Below are 20,131 nucleotides of genomic sequence, written 5' to 3'. Positions count from 1 at the left end.
AATTAATTGCGAAAACCCATAATATGATCTGTAGGGGCAGAAGTGTAGTATGAGTACCAAATAAAGAAAGTACAATTAACATATAATCAGGTAATACTGCATAAGTAACTAATCAAGAATTATCATAATAATGTCAGGAAATAAAATTTGGACACCGAAGACATAGATAAAGGAGAATAACCAAAGAATGAACTTGAAACGTGATCCAACAACCTATTAATAGGAAGAATTCATCATCGGAGTCTACTAATATAAATACAGTGCTAACAGGCAATGCTAACCCCGTAATCACCCTAGAACTATATTGACTGACCTAATAGGGAGTAACAACCACAGCCTAATTCAAATATCACGTAGACCAACTATAAGTACAACCAAAGATAAAATAAAGTGTAAACAGACAATAACCGACTGAACGCCCATATCCTCGAAAGGTACAAACAATGACAAACATACCCCTGGCCTCATAAAACTAGGGAACCATACCATACACGTGTACTGGTGATAAGCGATGCTAATGAATGGAAGTTTGTAGTAAAATCCCATAACATCATCGGTAGCTCTCTAAGATCAACAACAATAAATATATAGACCCATCTCGGGCCCGGGCCTACATGGTGGGACCCATGCAGCTCCCTTATCTAGTTTAGTAGTGCAATAGCTAGAGGGGTCCATAGTGGACACAGGAAATTTGTATATAGTGCCAGGGCCTGAACCAAGTCTTACATAGACATATATTATCCCTGTAGTGGTACTAGAGAGTGAGCAGCCAAGTTGATGTAGAAAGGGCGATGCCTCACTAGATATTAGTAAACCAGTAACCTCAACCATGAGCACCCTAAAAAGAGGCTGCCAACCCAGCTAGTAAACTCCCAAGGGTATGGCCCAACTAGCAAGAGTAAACTCGGGGGCATCGGAGGGATAAGAAAGGGCATCGACGCGCTGAATTACCAAGCAAAACTGAGCACATCCCAGATGCCTCTAATGCCTCAAGTAGAAAAAGGAGCACGTCCCCGACGCCTCATAAGTTTCAAAACCAATGACCAAGTGTCCATGTTGTAAGAGTCCTATTAAAACTAGTTTAAAAATAGTAAAAACATGAGAAAGACTTCTCAAAAGTAGTAGTGAAAAGTTCAATGTTAATACCAGGATCGTACCTTAAAACAATTGAGTATGCTTAGTTAAATACAAGCATGCCATCACCAGCATCCAAACAATATACACGCAGCCATAAATGGAATACCAAGTCCTAGCACACCAACAAGTCAAGGGACTAACCTAGTATCCAATCGTTCCTCAGATACAACTTCGATCCCAGTAATAGATAACAAGTAAAATGGCATCATATACCTATCGCTAAATAAAAGAAAAACAATCAAGACACGGCTCAGAATCAGATAGGGGGAGAAATATCTCTAGGATTGACGCCTTACCCTAATATATACCATCTTATCTCCTAAAAAGCACAACTAAACCAAACATATGACTATAATGAGCCCATAGGTCTCAAGTAATAGTATAAAGGGTATCCTATCCACAATAAGCCCTACCAGAAGCTATGCTTAGCTAAGAGGGCAAAACACACCTAATAAAGCACCTTAGGCTCAAACCTTGTCTAAGGCCATTAATACAAATCCTAAATATGATAATTACGCTAAGTCACCACAGCAACCAAGGCCCATAGCCTAATCTAAGGACTTCATGGGCCTATTCTAGTCTAAATCTCATTTAGGAACAAGAAAATGGATAAGGATGAGGAGAACACAAATCTCTGCAAATACTTACCTAAGTCACATGCAAAATATTCTACACGATATCTAATAGAACCCAGTTAAAAGGGGAAGACCTTAGACTACCTCGAAGCCGATCCTGCGCACTTCGAATCCACCAAGATTAAGCTCTCGACCTCTGAATCGCCTCCAATAACCACCATTCTAAAAAAATGTTAATGAACTCATCAATATGGTTGTTTTGATGCTAAAATTATTAAATTCAGAGACAAGGCTAATTTTGGAGTTAAAATCAGGAATTGTGGGACCCTCTCCATGAATTACGGAATTAAATCCGAGAATAAGCCCTAAGCGCTATCCCTATCTTATTTTCCAAAAAGGAGCACAATTCATACATCAACATAGCCACAATCCATACATGCACCATACTATTCGACTTACCCAAGAACTACTAAAATCATAGGGAATAAGGAAAATTACCTCAAACGAAGTCTGTACTCCTAATTCTGGATACACCACTGGATTCCCCTCAAAATACCACATAATATAACCTATTGAATTACCCAAAATGCACCAATAATGAGAAAAAGATCAAATCTCAAAGATAGATAATAAAATGCAAATTTGAACCTTAAAACAACCCTGAAGTGTCGCTTAAGAGGACCCCAATGGCCGCTTAAGCGACCACCTCAAAGAGGTCGGCCTCGTTTAAGTGAGGACCCTATCGCTTTAGCGAGGGGTCTCTTTAGTGACCTCTTAAGCGACACTCGCCCCAGAGGTTCTGGTCGCTTTAGGGATGACACCAGACTCAGCTGGTGAAAAATGGACTTTGATATGTCCAAGTCTCTAATGGGGTGCTCAAAATTCGTTCAGAACCCCGGGCGCAAATGAGATATGCTACCCCACCAAATTCGATGTTTCAGATTCAATGGCAAGTCAAAATTTTCATATAAGGTCATTACAACTAAATGTGGGTCCCACTCCCAATGCCATTTTAAAGTCAAACACCACAACGGGCCTCAAGATTAGATTGGAAGACTCGGAAAGTAAACAAAGAAGGACTAAGCTCGATATTTTAGAACTAACCACAATAACATAATTCTGATCCAAGTGTGTTTTTCAAGAATGTTGACCAAAGTCAACCATAGGCCAAATTTCTAAGGCAAAAGTGCCAAATAGACCAAACTCGTACTGATTGCCTCGATACTCTTTGTGACCATGCTTCCAGCCTAATTTGGCCATTCCAGAGCTGATGGAACCATCAAAATTCCATTATGAGGTCGTTTATCTGAAGTTACAACCCAAGTTAATTTTTCAAATTATAAATGCTCTAAAATAGGGAAATGTGCCTAAAACCCAAACGAACGATCATGCGACCAAACTGTAAGTGCCAGCAAGTAGTAAATAACTTGGAGTCGCTTCAGAAAAGGTCTAAATACTAAAAATTTTAGAAGATGATAGACATGAACCGAAGGGTCATTATATTTCCAAATCTCCCCAAACACTCCTATGCATTCTCGCAAATCCCCCCAACCTAGCCTTTGAATCACTTAATTTGGACAAGAATTCATAGAGTTATGCAAATTTGAAGTTATGGGATGAGGATGATGCGCATCTGGTCTTTTGAAGAAATCGCAGACAAAATTGCACATCGCGATCACGAGCCACAAGAATTTTTCCCTTCACAATTGCGGAAGCGCCTCACAATTATGGAGAGTCAATTAGTCATACCCTCCCAAGCGCGAATGGATCCTCGAGAACACAATGGCCAAACATGGCCTACACCAGCACTGCTGCAACATAGCTATATTGATAAAGTTCAAAACTCCGACAGGGTGTCCAAATTTCATTCGCAACTCCGTGCACACAACCGAGATATGCTAACGTACTTAATTTGATATTTCATACTCAATGGAGAATTCAAAATTCCCATACAAGGTCATATTAACAAAAAGTGGGTCTCACATCCAAGTTCTATTTTAGGCCAAATTTCATAACGGGCCTCGGGATAAGATTAAAAGCCTTGAGAATTGCATAAAAGGTCGTTCTATACCAAACTTGACATTCTGAAGCTAATTGCACTGAAGAAATTTCAATCCATGCAAGCTTTCCAAGAATGTTGAGCAAAGTCAACCTTAGGCCAAATTTCAAAGGCTAAAGCATCAAATGGTCTCAAACTTGCACTAAAAGCCTCGATATTCATGTTGATCATGCTACTAGCCTAATTTAGTCATTATGGAGCTGATGAAACTATAAGAATTCTATTTGGCGATCATTTTCCTAGAATTTTGACCATAGTCAACCTTTTAGCTTCCAAGAGCTCCAAAATAGGAAAATGAGCATAAAACTCAACGACCAGGCGACCGAATAGTAAGTGTCAACATAAATGACTTGGGGTCTCTACAGAAAAGCTCTAAATGATGAAAAAAATAAAAATGAAGAAAATAACCTAGAGGGTCATTACAGCGATGAAATTTATTGCTTATTTTTAATTTTAATTTATAATACCTTTTTATAAAGTTTTATTTTATTATTTATAAATTTTTAATTTTTTTGAAATAGCAACGGACTACGTCACTTAGTCCAACACTTCTTTGATCAAAATTTTTAAAAGGGAGCAATGAATTTTGCAACACTGTCTGTAGCCTCTTACTAAATATCAGCCACTTTCTCCAAATTTTTTTATCTACTCTCTCTCTCTCTCTTCGATCCCTTCGCTCAAACCCTGACCCCGACACTCACCCCCACCCCCACCGCATAGAGCTACCCGTCTCTGACTTCTCCCCGCCGGCGTCGTCCCTCCCTCTGTCTGAGATAGTTCGGCTCTCTCTCTCTCTTCTCTTTTTCTCTTCTTGTTAAACTTAGTTAGGGTTTTATTTTTTGTAAATTGAGAAAATTTTGAATTATTAGCTATTTTATTTCATTAATGTTGTTGAATATATGTTGTTAACATATTTAATTTGTAATATTCATTGTGAATTAATGAACAAAAAGTTATAGTTTTGATTTTAGGGTTTTACTTTGAATTGGAGAATTTTGAATTAGTTTGTGATTTGGGTTTTTTTTAGTTGGAATTTTTTTGAAGTTATAATGTTGTTATTTTGTATATTTAGTTGTGAATTAGTGAATGAAGATTTTTGGGTTTTAGTTAAAAGTTGGTTTTTTGAATTAGATTATAAATTTGGGTAATTCTTTTAGTTTGAATTGAAGTGTGGTTGAAGTTAAAAGTTTGATTTAAGAACTAATTATAGAAGTTAGAAGTTAGAAGTTAGAAGTTAGAAGTGTTATGCTTAAAAAAATTGAACTTGAATATCATGAACTTAGAACTTATTTAGAGCTTCCAATTACAACTTAGAACTTAACCATAACTTCTATTGAACTTAGAACTTGAACTTTAGGCCTAATTGTTTAAGTTGAACTAACTTCTATTGAACTTAGAACTTGAACTTTAGGCCTAATTGTTTAAGTTGAACTTTAAATAAAATTGGTGTGCTATTTACTTATTTGAACTTAGGTTGTGAACTTTAAAATTTGTGAATTATTTATATTATTCATGAAGTTATTAACATTGGTTTCACGAATTGTAGTCTTTAAGAATTAATTAAGCTTAAACTTTAGAAATGTTGAATTATTGTTAGATATATCAACTTTAAGTTGTGAACTTTCAACTTAAATTTTGAACTTGGAATTTAGAATTTTTTAAGTTCAACTTTAGGGTTTTTTAACTTGAACTTAGATTTTAGAATATGAATTTTAGGATTTTTGAAGTTCTTAGGAATCTTTTTGGTTTGTATAAATTCTCAAGTTTAGATACTTGAACTTTAATAATACTTGAAATTTGAAAGTTTGTACTTTAACTTAGAAAAAACCCAACTTGAACTTTAGAAATGTTGAACTTTAGAATTCTTGAATTTTTGTAGGATATGTAAACCTTAAGTTGTGAACTTTGAACTTAAATTTAGATCTTGAACTTTAGGATTTTTTAATCAAATAGTTAGAAATTATTTTGGTGTGTATAAATTCTCAACTTTTGATACTTGAACTTGGCATACTTGAAATAATTAATTAAGCTTGAATATTTTTGTACACAATTTTAAGTGTAGGGTTACAATCTAATTAAAGATTTCAATATTTGACGCCGCCAATTCCACTGCCACCAACCCTTCCGTCTCTGCCCTAATGGAAAAAAGTCGAGGTATGTTTTCCTCTAAATTTTAATTATTTATATATTAGAGTTCTTATTCAATGTACAACACTTGCTTTTTTGCTTAAGGTTTGTTTGATTTTTTAGGATGTGTTTGAATTTTTAGGGTTTGGTTTAGTGATAATGTGTTAGTTTAGCATAAGTGGCAACACTAGCTGATTTTATTGATAACAAAATTGACTTTCTTGCAAGATCGATTTGTGTTCATCTATTGTTGACACTTAGCTTTGATTTGGTTTAGTTTTTTGCAATTTGTTTGTACTTTAATTATCCAACTTACACTTTAGAAATATTGAATTATTGTAGGATAATATATGAACTTTAAGTTGTTAACTTTGAAAGACTTTAAAACGTTGTAAATTATGACTTTATTCATTTTGAGTGTTTAATTATGTTTGTTAATCTGTATTTTTCAGATTTTGTTTGTTGTTAGTTGTGTTGGAATGAGCTGAATCGAATTGAATTGAATTGAATTAGAACTTGTAATTACAAATTAATTAGAAATTAATTAGAACTTGAACTTAATTATAACTAACTTGAATTAATTAAACTTGAATTAATTATAACTTGAATTAATTAAAATTTGAACTTAATTATCACTTGAATTAATTAGAACTACTTGAACTTAATTATAACTTGAATTAATTTTAACTTGAACGAATTAGTTTGTGAACTTAATTATAAATTTAATTAATTATAACTTCAATTATTTAGAACTTGAATTAATTATATCTTGAATTAATTAGAACATTGAATTAATTAGAATATTGAATTAATTATAACTTAAATTAATTAGAACTTGAATTAATTATAACTTGAATTAATTAGGTTGTGAACTTAGTTATAACTTGAATTAATTAGAACTTGAACTAATGATGTTGTGAACTTTAGAAATTTCAATAAATTATAAGTTTTATGAACTAATTAAGCTTGAATATACATAATTTTGTAGATGGATTATCATTTGTGGATGTATAACATGCATTATGAAGTTTTTGGTGCAGTGAAACATGAATTTATTGATGGTGTAAGAAGTTTTATTGATCATGCAATGACACTAGATATTTTTAAGAGAAATAGATTGGTTAGGTGTCCTGTCGTTAATGTAGGAGCTTAAATTTTTTTAAGTCAGATATAGTTAAGGTTCATTTGTATGGTAATGGATTTAAGCGAAGATATTTTATATGGATTGATCAAGGAGAAATAGATGGATTGAATAATATATTTGCACCACATGGTCGAATTATGGTTGAACATGATAGGGTTCCACATGATAGAGTTCAACATGATAGAGTTCATGAAATGGTCAATAATGTTTTTGGGGTTCAGGGTGGGATGAAACCCGAAAAATATTTTGATGAAACTTCTAATGAAGAAGAAAGACGCTTCTATCAACAATTAGAAGAGGCTAGTCGTCCAATATGTGAAGGGAGTCCTCATACTACTTTGTCAGTTGCAGTTAGATTAACGAATATTAAATCAGATTAGAGTATTCCTCATGCGACTATGGACTCAATGGTTGATCTTTTGGGCGAACTGGTTAATCTGGAGTTTAACATACCTAAGAACTTCTATCAGGCAAAGAGATTGGTTTCCAAGTTAGGATTGTTGTATGATAGAATTCATTGTTATGTTAATGGCTGCATGTTGTTATACAAGACTGATAGTGAATTAGAAAATTGTAAGTTTTATGGATATGCTCGTTATAAGAGGACTCCTACTGGAAAGAAGGTCCTAATTAAGGAGATGCATTATTTACCTCTTATTCCTAAATTAAAGAGGTTGTACGTATCATTGAGGTATGCCCCACATATGACATGACATCATGAATATAAAAGACCATCAGATGTCTTGTCTCATCCATCTGATGGAGAAGCATGGAAGTATTTTGATAACATGTATCCTGATTTTGCTAGTGAATCACGAAATATTAGATTGTGATTGTGTTCAGATAGCTTCACACCATTTTCTAATGATGCCTCACCTTATTATTTTTGGCTTATATTTGTTATCCCATACAATCTTCCTCCTGAAATGTGCATGAGAAGTCTGTACATCTTCTTAAATTGTGTTATTTTGGGTCCTCGTAATCCAAAAAGTTTAATTGATGTCTATATACAGTCATCGATAGTTGAGCTTAAATAATTATGCTTTGAATCCGTAGTGACTTATGATATATGACTAAGTAGAATTTTGTAATGTGTGCTTCTTTAATGTGAACTATTAATGATTTTCTTGCAAACGGAATGTTGTTTGGTTGGATGATTGCTGGAAAGATTGCTTGTCCTCATTGCATGGAAAATAGTGCAGCATTTACCTTAAAGCATGGCAGAAAAAATCATAGTTTGATTGTTATCGTCAGTTCTAGCCAATGGACCACGAGTTTACAAAGATGAAACATGCATTCAGAAAAAACATGGTCTAAAATGACCCTCCACCTCCATCACTGACAGGGCATCAAATTTAGGAGAGAGTTTCTCAATTATCTAAAGTTACTGAAGCTCCACCTTCTTGACTTCCTTATATGGTGTTGAATATAATTGGAATAAACATAGCATATTTTGGGAGTTGTCGTATCGGAAGGATAATCTCCTATGACATAATCTTGATGTGATACACATTGAGAAAAAATATTTTGACAATTTATTTAATACAGTGATGGATGTTAAGGGCAAGACCAAGGACAACATAAGAGCTAGAATGGACTTAAAGAAATACTGTAGGAGAAAAGAATTGTAGTTGCAAGAACTACAAAATGATAAAATTGTCAAGCCTAAAGCCAATTTTTCATTCACATTGGATTAGAAACATGAATTATGTCAGTGGGTTAAAATTTTGAGGATACCAGAGGAATATGATTCGAATTTGGGCAACCGAGCAGATCTGAATGAATACTGTCATATATTCATGGAAATTTGATTCCTATCGCTTTTGGCCATCTACCTGACAGGATATGGAAGCAAATACAGAGGTAAGTCTTTTCTTTAGAGATATATGTTCTGAAAAGTTGTTGAAAAGTAGATTAGACAGGATGGAGAAAAATATTTTTGTTATTACTACAAAGCTGGAGAAGATCTTCCCATGTGGTTTCTTTGATGTAATGGAGCATCATCTGATTCATCTTGTACAAGAAGTCGGTCTTGGAGGTCCAATTCAAACAAGGTGGATGTATTCATTTTTAGAGGTAATGTTTTTCTTATATAATTAATTAAGTTATTTATATTATATATACTATAATTATTAGTTAACATATATTGATATATACTTATAGAAAAATTAGAAGTTGCTAACAAACAATTAAGTAGAGGGAAAAGATCGAAGGATCAATTGTTCAAGCTATATTGTGAGAGAAACTGGTGACTATTATTCCTATTACTTTGAAGATGAAGTGCCATATAGGAGCAATAGGCCTAATCGCAATGATGAGGGTGATAGTGATCCAATGGTTCTACCGATTTCAATTTTTAATTAAAGTGGTTAAGGATCTAAAAGCCATGAACGAATAGGCTTCAATACCATAGAAAGACAATCAGCTGTAACCCATATTCTACTTAATTGTCTAAAAATTCAACCATGTCATAAGTGTTAAATTATATTATCAAATTACATATTAATAAGTTTTTACTAACTAACAAGTTTGTAATACCAATGTCAGCTTGCTCGTAAACACATGGGGCAATGAAGCCATATATACAAGGTTTTTCAAATGGCTAAAAGATTATATAAGTATGAAAGCTTATCTTGAACCATTAGTTATAATATATTCATTTTATAGTAAATTGTATTATTTTAAAATCAATTTGTAGGTTTATGATGAATATTTAAATGTCGAACATTCGTCATTAGTGAAAGAGATCACACTCGGGCCCGAATCTCAAATTCATACAATGAATAAATATTGTGTAAATGGTTTTAAGTTTCAAGCTGAAGAAGTTTCTATGCACAAGAAAACCAATACTAAGGGTGTGTGCGTTGAAGGTGATGCCGAAGGTTATGGCCAAACTATTGAATATTAATGCGTCATTCAAGAGATTATTGAAGTAAGATATTCAGGTTGGCCTAAAAAAAGATAGTATTATTTCGGTCTAAATGGTTTATCCCATCGCACAGAGGAATAAGGGTGGACTAGCAATATAATATCATTAAAGTTAAGCATACCAGATAATACGGAAGTTATGATCCTTTTATCATTGCCTAAAATGCTAAGTAAATCTATTACTCTCCATATCCATTGTGTAGAGATAAGACTGATTGGTGGAATGTTATTAAGACAAAGCCCATGGAAAGAATTAAAATTGAGAATGTAATAGATGTGGCGTACCAAAAAGATGTTACACTTGTTCAACATCAAGTTGATGTTGAGTTGGAAACCACTCTAGAACATCCTCAACACAAACTAGAAGAGGTTTCTGATGATGAGCTTATAATGCCAAATGTTGAGGGAGAATTAAACGAGGAATATGAATCATTTGAGGAGGAGAAAAGGGAGAAAAATAAATATGAAAAAACTGAGGAGGAGGAATGGGAGGATGACGAAAATAAAACAAGCGAGGAGGAATAGAATGGTATATTATAACTAGTATGTAAGTTAATATATAAGGCTAACACTAAATTTATTTAATTTATGCTTTTTGTAGAGTCTATTGTTACTTTACATATAGATGTCATTTGGTGATGGTGATAGATCTCAGGATCATCTTGGGGTTAGTCATTCTGGTAGGAGTAAAAAGAAGAAGTCTAGGACACCTGTTGATCTTGAGGATATCCTAGTACATATTTCTTCACCGCCGGATATGCAGCGATGCCGAGCTAGTACTACACATATTCATGTTTTGCCTTTTGGAACTATAGATCCTTTGGTTTACCATAGTCAGTTCACCCGACCACGCAACATATATTCTTCTTCACAGGTCATATTTACTTCATATGACCAGACCTACCAACTATCCAAAGAGGTTATTCCTCAACTCTAGAGATTATCATCTTCGTCTACTCCATCTCCCACAGTTCCATGTCATGCATCTCAGTCTCTCACCTATCTACCCTGAGGCTTATAGATTCTAGTGTTGAGACTGACACTCCTCCCTTGACTCAATAGTATGTACACCCTACAACATTAACTTCATGTTCCTCTGCTGCTAGACCGAGGCAACATAGGATGTGCCTGAGTTAGCTCTTGGACAGATGGACAAATTTGGAAGAGTCATGATTGAGCCTGATGGATCCTTGTAAGTTTGTTCTTTTATTTATTTATTTTTGCTACATTAATAAATTATTCATGAACTAATATGTCTATTATGTGTCTTGCAGGTGGCATCCTTCGAAGGAGGCTACTAGGGCTCTTTAGGAGAGTGTTAGGAGGCTATATAGATCAAACAATTGCTGAGAAAACTAAAATTTGGAGAAATTGGTTAGATGAAATTTGTGTCACATATTGGTAATAAGATGAATTCATAAATGCCCCCTAAATTATGCTCGATTTATAATTACCAGGAGCCTTAACTTTGCTAGTTACCATTTAAGTCTATGTCATAAACATCTAAGGATATAAAAAAAATTGTATTTTTCACTTACAGCCAAGCATGTAAATAAGAAGTGAAGTTTATCCATATCATCATTAATAAATTGGTCTTATAAACAAAACTTATACCATATAGAGTAGCAGTAACTATTATTTTTGAAAAAAAAATCTTTTATAATAAGGAAGAAATTCATTCGGTAACAATATTGGTATCTTATAACTATCCATTATGAACTCTAGATCACTCTACTATTTCTATTAATTAAGTACAACTCATTAATTAAACAAAGGTTTCAAATCAATGTTTGTACATAATAATTAATTAACGTGTTTATAATACAATATTTGTGGTATTAATTGTAGTTTTATGAGGCATGAGATGGACTTTAATAACATTCCATGGAATGGTGCACCTCCAAATATTCATCATACTACTCTCCAAATCAACAATGTCTGCACCATTTTTCTCATAATTTTTGTGGATGAAAACTCTATTCTCCAACAAAATGAGTAAGCTTATTCTCTCATTAAACATTTTGAACTATGCTTTTTGTAGTATATTTAATTTATTTCATGAGCCACATGTTAATTTGAGTACATTTGAATTGAAAATAGATGGAGGCAACAATTGCATGTCCCTCCTCCTCTAATTGCTCTCTAGATGGTTGATCAGAGGCAGATCTCTTCCTCAGGTCCGAACGTTGGTTCGAGTCCCATAATTAATGAAGTATCCACTTTAGAGGAGCAAGGTCGTAGCAACATGTTACTATATTTGGAGCTCACTTTGGCAACCACCAGTCCTTCAGTAGGTGATGAGCGGCCGCCGCCGCCTTGTTAATGTATCTGTTTTCCTGCATCTTCAAGCAGGCCGATGCATTGATGAGAAATGTTGGTGTAAAATTGCCATCAAATGTGACATTTGTGGATGGTTCTTCTATCGATTTTTGAGTTATTGGATTAAAATTTTATTTTTTAGCCTTTGAATTTGTAGAATCTTTAATTTACTTATTCATTCATGTTATTCTGTTTTCATATAGAATACTCGCAATGTTTGGTCGATATTTTTAAAAACTAATTATCGCCGTATGATTGACTGACCTTTAGATCATCAAAAATTACAAAGTTGAGGGGGGAGCATAAGTTCGAACCTTTGTTCCAGTTTGCAGTCAATGACTACTCACAAATATATGTAACGACATGTTCCCATCGTTATGGATAAAGCAATGGGGGGAGAATTCAGGCTAAAAAACTTTTGAATAGTGTCTTGAAAATTTTGAACCTAGGCCAGACTTGGACGAAATCTAAGTCAGGTGAGTTCTAGGATAATTCTTTAATGGATGGGATATTGAATTCTGAGTTTGATAAATTGAGTTGATAGCCAAGACGATAAGGACCCCGTACGGCTTTACATAATTGAATTCGGGCGAATAGAACTGCTGTAATAGATCATGGCATGAAGTATTGAATTTAGAACGACATGGGTTGAGGATGTGTTACAAAATGGGAGCTTGGGACTCAAATTCTGACATTTTGTATCTGTGCATCACAACAGAGTGTGATTATTCCTGTGGTGAGATGGGGCCTGCCATAGTCGTGGACAAAAATAAGAAAAAGCCCAAAAATGTTATTTTCTGCAATAACTCGTTCTTAAGAGCTAAAGGGCCACCTAGGGCAGTTTTCCATCATTTTTCTACGAATTTTCTCTCAAAAGATAAGTTAACTATTCCCCTAATCCATATTTTGATTCTTATAACTTAGAATCATGATTGATTATCCTTGGGGAAGGGTTTTGGCTGAAAATTAATGGTGGAAAAAGTCTTAGTTGGGTATTAGGATCATAGGATTGGCCAAGGGTTGGTATTTTGTTATAATCCGAGTAAATTAGGTCATTTTATTGATCCTTGGCATATGTGTAATTGTTTTAAGAACAAAAACAAGTCGAAAGACTTCGAAAAGGGAAAGCTCCAACTGTTTAGAGTTTCCAAGGCTTGCTTTCGAGGTAGGTTATGGTTTGTCTTTCCTTCTGTGTCATATTTGTCTGTTAAATATTTCATTGTATGCATATATGTTTGTGAATAGAGAAGGATGAAATGAACCAAATGAAATGACCGTTTATGATCAATTGCATGCAATGAACCTGTTACTTGGTGGTTGTAACTATTTGAGACTATTCATTATGATTGTGCTTGTGTTGTGTTTGATTGGATCGGGTGTCACATTCCAACACATAGTGGGATCGTGTGTCACATTCCAACATATATTTGGATCGGGTGTCACATTCCGACACAATATTGAATCGGGTGTCACGACACACTAAATGTTTGGGTGTGGGTTCTATAAGAGAATCATTCTTTGACTGTTGCATTAAAATTGAGACTGTTAACTTGTGTATATATATGTACTATTATGAGATGACAAGTGGTAAAGTATTCTATATATATGTGTTAACTATGTTGTGGTTACCTATTATATATTTCACTTACTGGAATAGCCGCGTAATCCTATCAGTATACCGTGGTTTTATTTAATAATAGTGCACTTGTTCTGTCTTTATTGAGTACTAGGCTTCTTTAGGCTGTTGCCGAGAGACCTCAGTTAGGAGATTGCTTATTATCGAATTCAAGGGTGAGTCAGCTCTTTTAGGCTACTGTGAATTCTCCTCAGTCTTGGTCCCACCTTCAGGACTTAGATCTTTCAGACTCTTGTTTTATGTTTTGATTTCGAGGTTGCATCTCCGTTCTTAGATTTGTTAGTAGAAGTTTTAGTACAATGACTTTTATATTCTAGGGATTGAATTTCCACATTCTTTATGTCTAGTTTGTTAACTTACTGTGTTTATGGAAACTCAACTTTTAAAACTGCTATTTAAACTTGTTCCATGTATTTAACTGCTTGTCCATTGTAAATATTGTTTAGTTGAATTGTAGTAATGGTTCTTCCACCGCAGGGTTAGAGTGGGTGTCAATCACGGCAGGTCAAGATCTTTTTAATATAAAGTACAAGTAGAAATCATACAAATTTTATATAAATATATAGGTCCAACATAATAGGCAAAAATAATAGTTTGGCATCTAAACTGGACAATTGCTTTATGTCGAAGAACCTCCAATCGAATAAAATTAATTTTTCTATACTTACTAGAATATATATCAAAATTTTAGCACATAAAGCAAAAGTTAAGAAAATAGTAATATAATTAAAACTAAACCAAATTGTCCCATTCTGTTAAAAAATCTATGTAGTCAAGAAAAGAAAAAAAAAGGTAAAAGCTTGGGTTTTCGACATGTAAAATAAATGACCAAGGAGCACCTTAGCGTTTGTGAAGATAAGAATAAAGTTTCATCTTTGTCTTGATCCATAACGAATATCTAAATTTAGGATAATTTTAAATTATAAATAATCCAAATTTGAGAAGTATATTTGATTGTTTTTTCGAACACGTACTGACTGTCCACCAATTTCGTGTTGAAGATATAGTAATGTTACGATCCAATTTCTCAGGCCGTTATGGCACCTAGCACCACCCATCAGTAGGTAAGCCTAACCTTTAACCCCAGCTCAGAACCAGAGACAACGGGCTATCAAGCACAAGATGAATAGATAAAGCGGAAAATAAGGAATAATGAGAAGAAAGAGAACAACTGAAATAAAACAGAAGAAACCACCCAAGACCTGGCATAAGTTGATAATTCGAGCATCTAAATTAGAATATGAATACAAAGCTTTTCAAAATACAAAATGAGTATAGAAAGTCTTCGAAAGCAAGTAAAGACTAGTCATAGTCTGCATAGATGGAAATCGGCAACTCCAAATGTCAAGAGCTAACCAAATTTTGAACCAATTGCTACTCCGCACCAGTCCAAATCAACTGTCAAAACCCGTACTATGATCTGCAGGGGACAGAAGTGTATTATGAGTACTAAATAAATGGTACTCAGTAGGCATAGGCTGACTGAGCTCCGCAGATAAAGCCAATATAAATAACATATAATCAGGTAAATACTGTGAAAGTAACTAATAAAGAATTATCACAACAATGACCAGAAATACGACAAAGCATTTGGAGACATAGATAAAGGAGCAGAGTCATAGAACGAATCTCAAACGCAATCCAACAACCTATTAATAGGAACAATGCATCATAGGAGTCTACTACATGAAAATATAGTGCTAACAGGTAATGCTAACCATGTATTCACCTAGGACTAACCCGACTGAACCTAGCAAGAAGTACCAACCACAATCCAACTCAAATACCAAATAAACCAACTACAACTACAACTAATGGTAAGTACAAGTAAGATAAAAAAAATAACCGACCGAAAAGTCATACCCCCCGAAGGTACAAACAATAACAAACATACCCCTGGTCCCCATAAAACTGGGGGACCAAACAACAAACAAGTATACTAGTGATAGGCGATTCTGAATGAATGCGAGTTTGTAGTAAAAACCAGTGACATCATTGGTGGCTCTAAATGATCAACAACAAGTTTATAGACCCACTTCGGACCCCATCCCTCGACCCCCGGCCTGCCAAGTGGGATCGATGCAGTTTCCTCATCCAATTCAGTGGTACACTGTCTAAAGGGGCCCCTAGAGGGATGCGGGAAGTCAGTATACGCTGCCTAAACCTGAATCAGGTCTTACATAGACATAGTATCCCGGTAGTGGTACCAGAGAGTGAGCAACCAAGACCATGTAGAAAGGGCGACGGCATGCTGGATATCAGTAAACTAGTAACCTCAAATCGTGAGAACCCTGAAAAAGGGCCGCCCAGCCAGCCAATAAACTCCCAGGGGTCGGCCTAGCTAGCAAGAGTAAACTCGGGGGAACCAATAAGTCAAGAAAAGTTGTTGATACGCCGAATAGCCAAGTAAAATGGAGTACATCCTAGATGCCAAAAATGCCTCAAGTATAAAAAGGAATACGTTACCGACGCCTCATCCTTTTCAAAATCAATGACCAACTAATCCAGGTGGTAAGACTCCTGTTAAAAATCAAATTCAAAAATAGTAAAAATTTGAGAAAGCCTTCACAAAAATAGTAGTGAAAAAACATAAATGATCCTGGGATTGTACCACAAAATGAGTGAATGCTCAAACAGTGCAAGGATGCCATCATCTGCATCCAAACAAGACATATGCAGTCCAAAGAGTAATATTGAGTCAAACCAAATTATTAAGGAAAAGGAACCAACCTGTAATCCAATCGCTCCTCGACCACAACCTTTGGCCCAATCAATAGATTATAGAGATAAATGCATCATAAACCTAATGCTAACCAAAAGCAAAACAATCGATACATGGCTCAAAATCAGACAGGGGAAGAAGTATCTCTAGGAACGACGCGTTATCTCTAAGTAGGGCATCTCCATTCCCAACGAACACAGCTAAGCCCAGCATATGGCTACAACGAGCATCACAGGTCCCCGACACTAGCAATAATTTACATTAACCATCACACGCCCTATTGAAAGCTACGCCTAGATATAAGGGTATTGGAACACAAACTAAAGCATTTAAGGTTCAAACCTAGCCTAAGGCCATCAATACCGATCCTAAAAAGGATAATTTCACCCAGACCATAATGCAATCAAAAACCACAAACCTAGAATAAGGGTCTTAAGAGACTACGCAAGTCTAAGGTTCAATTGGAGTCAAGGATATGGGATAAAAGGAGGGAAGCCCTAAACCCGGGCGATACCAACCGAAATCACATCACATGCAATATATACTAACAATATCTAATAGAACCCCGTCAAAGGGGGAGACCATAGCCTATGTCGAAGCCCAACGCTTGCATTCCGGATCTACCAAACTGAAGCACTCGACCTATGAATCACCTCCAATCGCTGCCACACCAACAAAATAGTAATGACCCCGTCTACATGGATGTTTTGCAACCAAATTTACATTTTTCAGAGATGGACTCAGAATTAGATCTAAAATGGGATTGTAGGACCTACACTGGGAATCCCAAATTTGACTCCATGAAAATGTACATTTGAGCTTAACGAACTTTTGGTCAAACTTATAGCACAATTTGATGCTCCAAAACACTAGAATCATGTCATGCAATAATTTCACCATTAGTGGAGGATTCAAGAAGAAGGTCAGTCCTTTTGGAATGGAATTTACCTCAAACGATGCTTCAACGGATGAAATAACTCATACCATGATGATCCTCATGGAAATCCCACAATATGGACTCTTGAATAACCGAAAATGGACCTAAATTAACCAAAAAATAACTTCTCAAAATTCACCACAATTCCACTCCAAAAAGGAAAAGAGACAGAAGCTAAAGTAGCGAATTTACCTCACATGAAGTCTCCAATCAAGATTCTGAGCTCACCAATAGATTCCCCAAGAAAGTCTTTTGAAGATAGCCTTTTGAATCGCCAAATTTCGTTGTAAATCGCCTGAGATAACCCCAACTAAATTTTGGAAATGAGGGTTGGTCGGGGACTTGTCTTTACATAAAAGAATACACAAAAATGCTCTCCTCAAACACGGAGGCTAAGCCCTCAAAGCTCCGTGAATGCGCCAGGTCCACCGCAAATGAGAAGCGAAGAGCTATCAAGCTCTGCAAATGCGGAAGCCAATTCTTTAGGCCTTCACAAAAGTAGCCCTAAGCCCGCAAACGCAGAGACCAAGGACCATGATTTCCGTGAACGCGGCCCTTGTGGCGCTAACGCGAAGGGTAAAATGGGCCTGCAGTAGACTTTTCTACAACATCATATTTGGCAAAGTCCAAAGTCTCCGATGGGGTGCTCCTAATTTGTTTGGAACCCCCTACGCGCAAACGAACTATGATACCCCATAAAATTCAACATTTTAGACTTAATGGCGCATTCAAAATTCTCATTCGAGGTCATTTTAACTAAAAGTATGTCCCACACCTAAGTACCATTTTTAGTCAAATTCCATATCAGGCCTCGGGATTAGACCGAAAGCCTCAGGAGTGAATGAAGGATCATTCTAGAACAAACTCGACATTCTAGAGCTAACCACGTTGTCAAAATTTCAATCCAAACGTATTTACAAAAAATATTGACCAAAGTGAACCTTAGGCCAAGTTTCTAAGGCAAAAACGCCAAATGGTCCCAAACTCGTACCGATTACCTCAATACTAGTGTCGACCATTCTACAAGCCTAATTTGACAATTTCGGAGCTAATGGAACTGTCAAAATTCTATTCTGAGGTCGTTTACCTTAAGTTATAACCGAAGTCAACTTTTTAAGTTATAAAAGGTCTAAAACATGAAAATGAGCCTAAAACAGAAATGAACAACCACGCACAGAACAATCAATGCTATTAAGTCATAACTGACTTGGGGTCGCTACAGGAAAGATCTAAAAGCTGAAAAGGTCAGAATATCAAAGAAATTACCTAGAGGGTTATTATAAAATCCATTACTAAAAGATCTTTCATCTGCAAAAGTAAAAGTACAGTCATGGCCTGGAGGCACGAAAGGAAGAGGGTACTGAGCATGCACCTTTTGCCAGACCCTCAAACACCCTCTCGGTTGGGACAACGTAGTCACAGAATCAAGCTAAGAGGAAAATCATCAAATCCACACCCAACTCCAAAAACTCCTCCACTTCTTTCTTGGGTTCCAACTCTTGGTCACTCAGCCCGAACTTGACTAAAAATACCAGATTTCAACGGAGAATGACCAAAATAAACCAAAACCACCGAAATAAGCAATACAAGACCATGGCAGATACAACTCACTTAAAATTTGAAATAGTTGCCTTAAGTTCTAAATCCATTTTCTTCTAGCCACAAAGGGCGTTTTGCTAGTCCTTAGTTATCATGAAAACCCTCAACATCATTCGAAATTTACCTACCGAACCATATGACACAACCTCGAAGGAGTTGTATACTTTATCTGAACATTGAAGGATGAAAACAACCCAAATAATGAGACAACCTAGGAAAAGCCCCAAATCCCAATCTCAACTTCAAAAACTAAGAACTCAAGTTGAAACTCACCTTCTGGAGTTGAACACTCTACTCCAAAGGATGATTGTCCCGCGAACGGCAATATCACACTGAGTTCAACCCCAGTGACTTACTTATACCATAGGAACTTTTAAAGATTTGGCATCATATGCCCACAAATCACTTTGTCTCCTTAAGTCTGAGGCAACCATCCTAGTCCAAGGGAAACCAAGTTGGTAGGCAGCGCACAAACATGTACAACCAAACGGTAATAGTTCAAGGGAATCTACTCCCACTTGCAAATACCACACTCTACTAAATATGTCGAAAGTAAGCCTTCCATCCTGAACAAATTCAAAATTCCACATTCCACGAATTACTTTGACCCCATCCTGTAGGTGAACCTTCTAACAACTTCTAATTCTCCAACAGAAGCTTAATTCTGAGCTCGCCAAGGGACACAACCATTTTGGCTACATAACATAACCCAAACCTCGAGAACTACCAACTCAAACGCAGAGAACCAACCACAACAACAACAATGTGCAATAAGAGATTACACTTTCCAAATCCCAACTAGCCAATGCCCGCACCAAAACTTTTAACAAGGAGGATTTTAAAGGTTGAACGAATGAAGTACCGCAACAGAATCGTGAATAAGACTAAGGCAGAGGGGAAGAGATAGCCAACTATGATTACCACAATACCACTAAAGGCTACAAACCT

This window comes from Solanum dulcamara, chromosome 1, assembly GCF_947179165.1.
Source record: "Solanum dulcamara chromosome 1, daSolDulc1.2, whole genome shotgun sequence".
NCBI lineage: Eukaryota > Viridiplantae > Streptophyta > Magnoliopsida > Solanales > Solanaceae > Solanum > Solanum dulcamara.
This window is presented reverse-complemented; position numbering follows the sequence as displayed.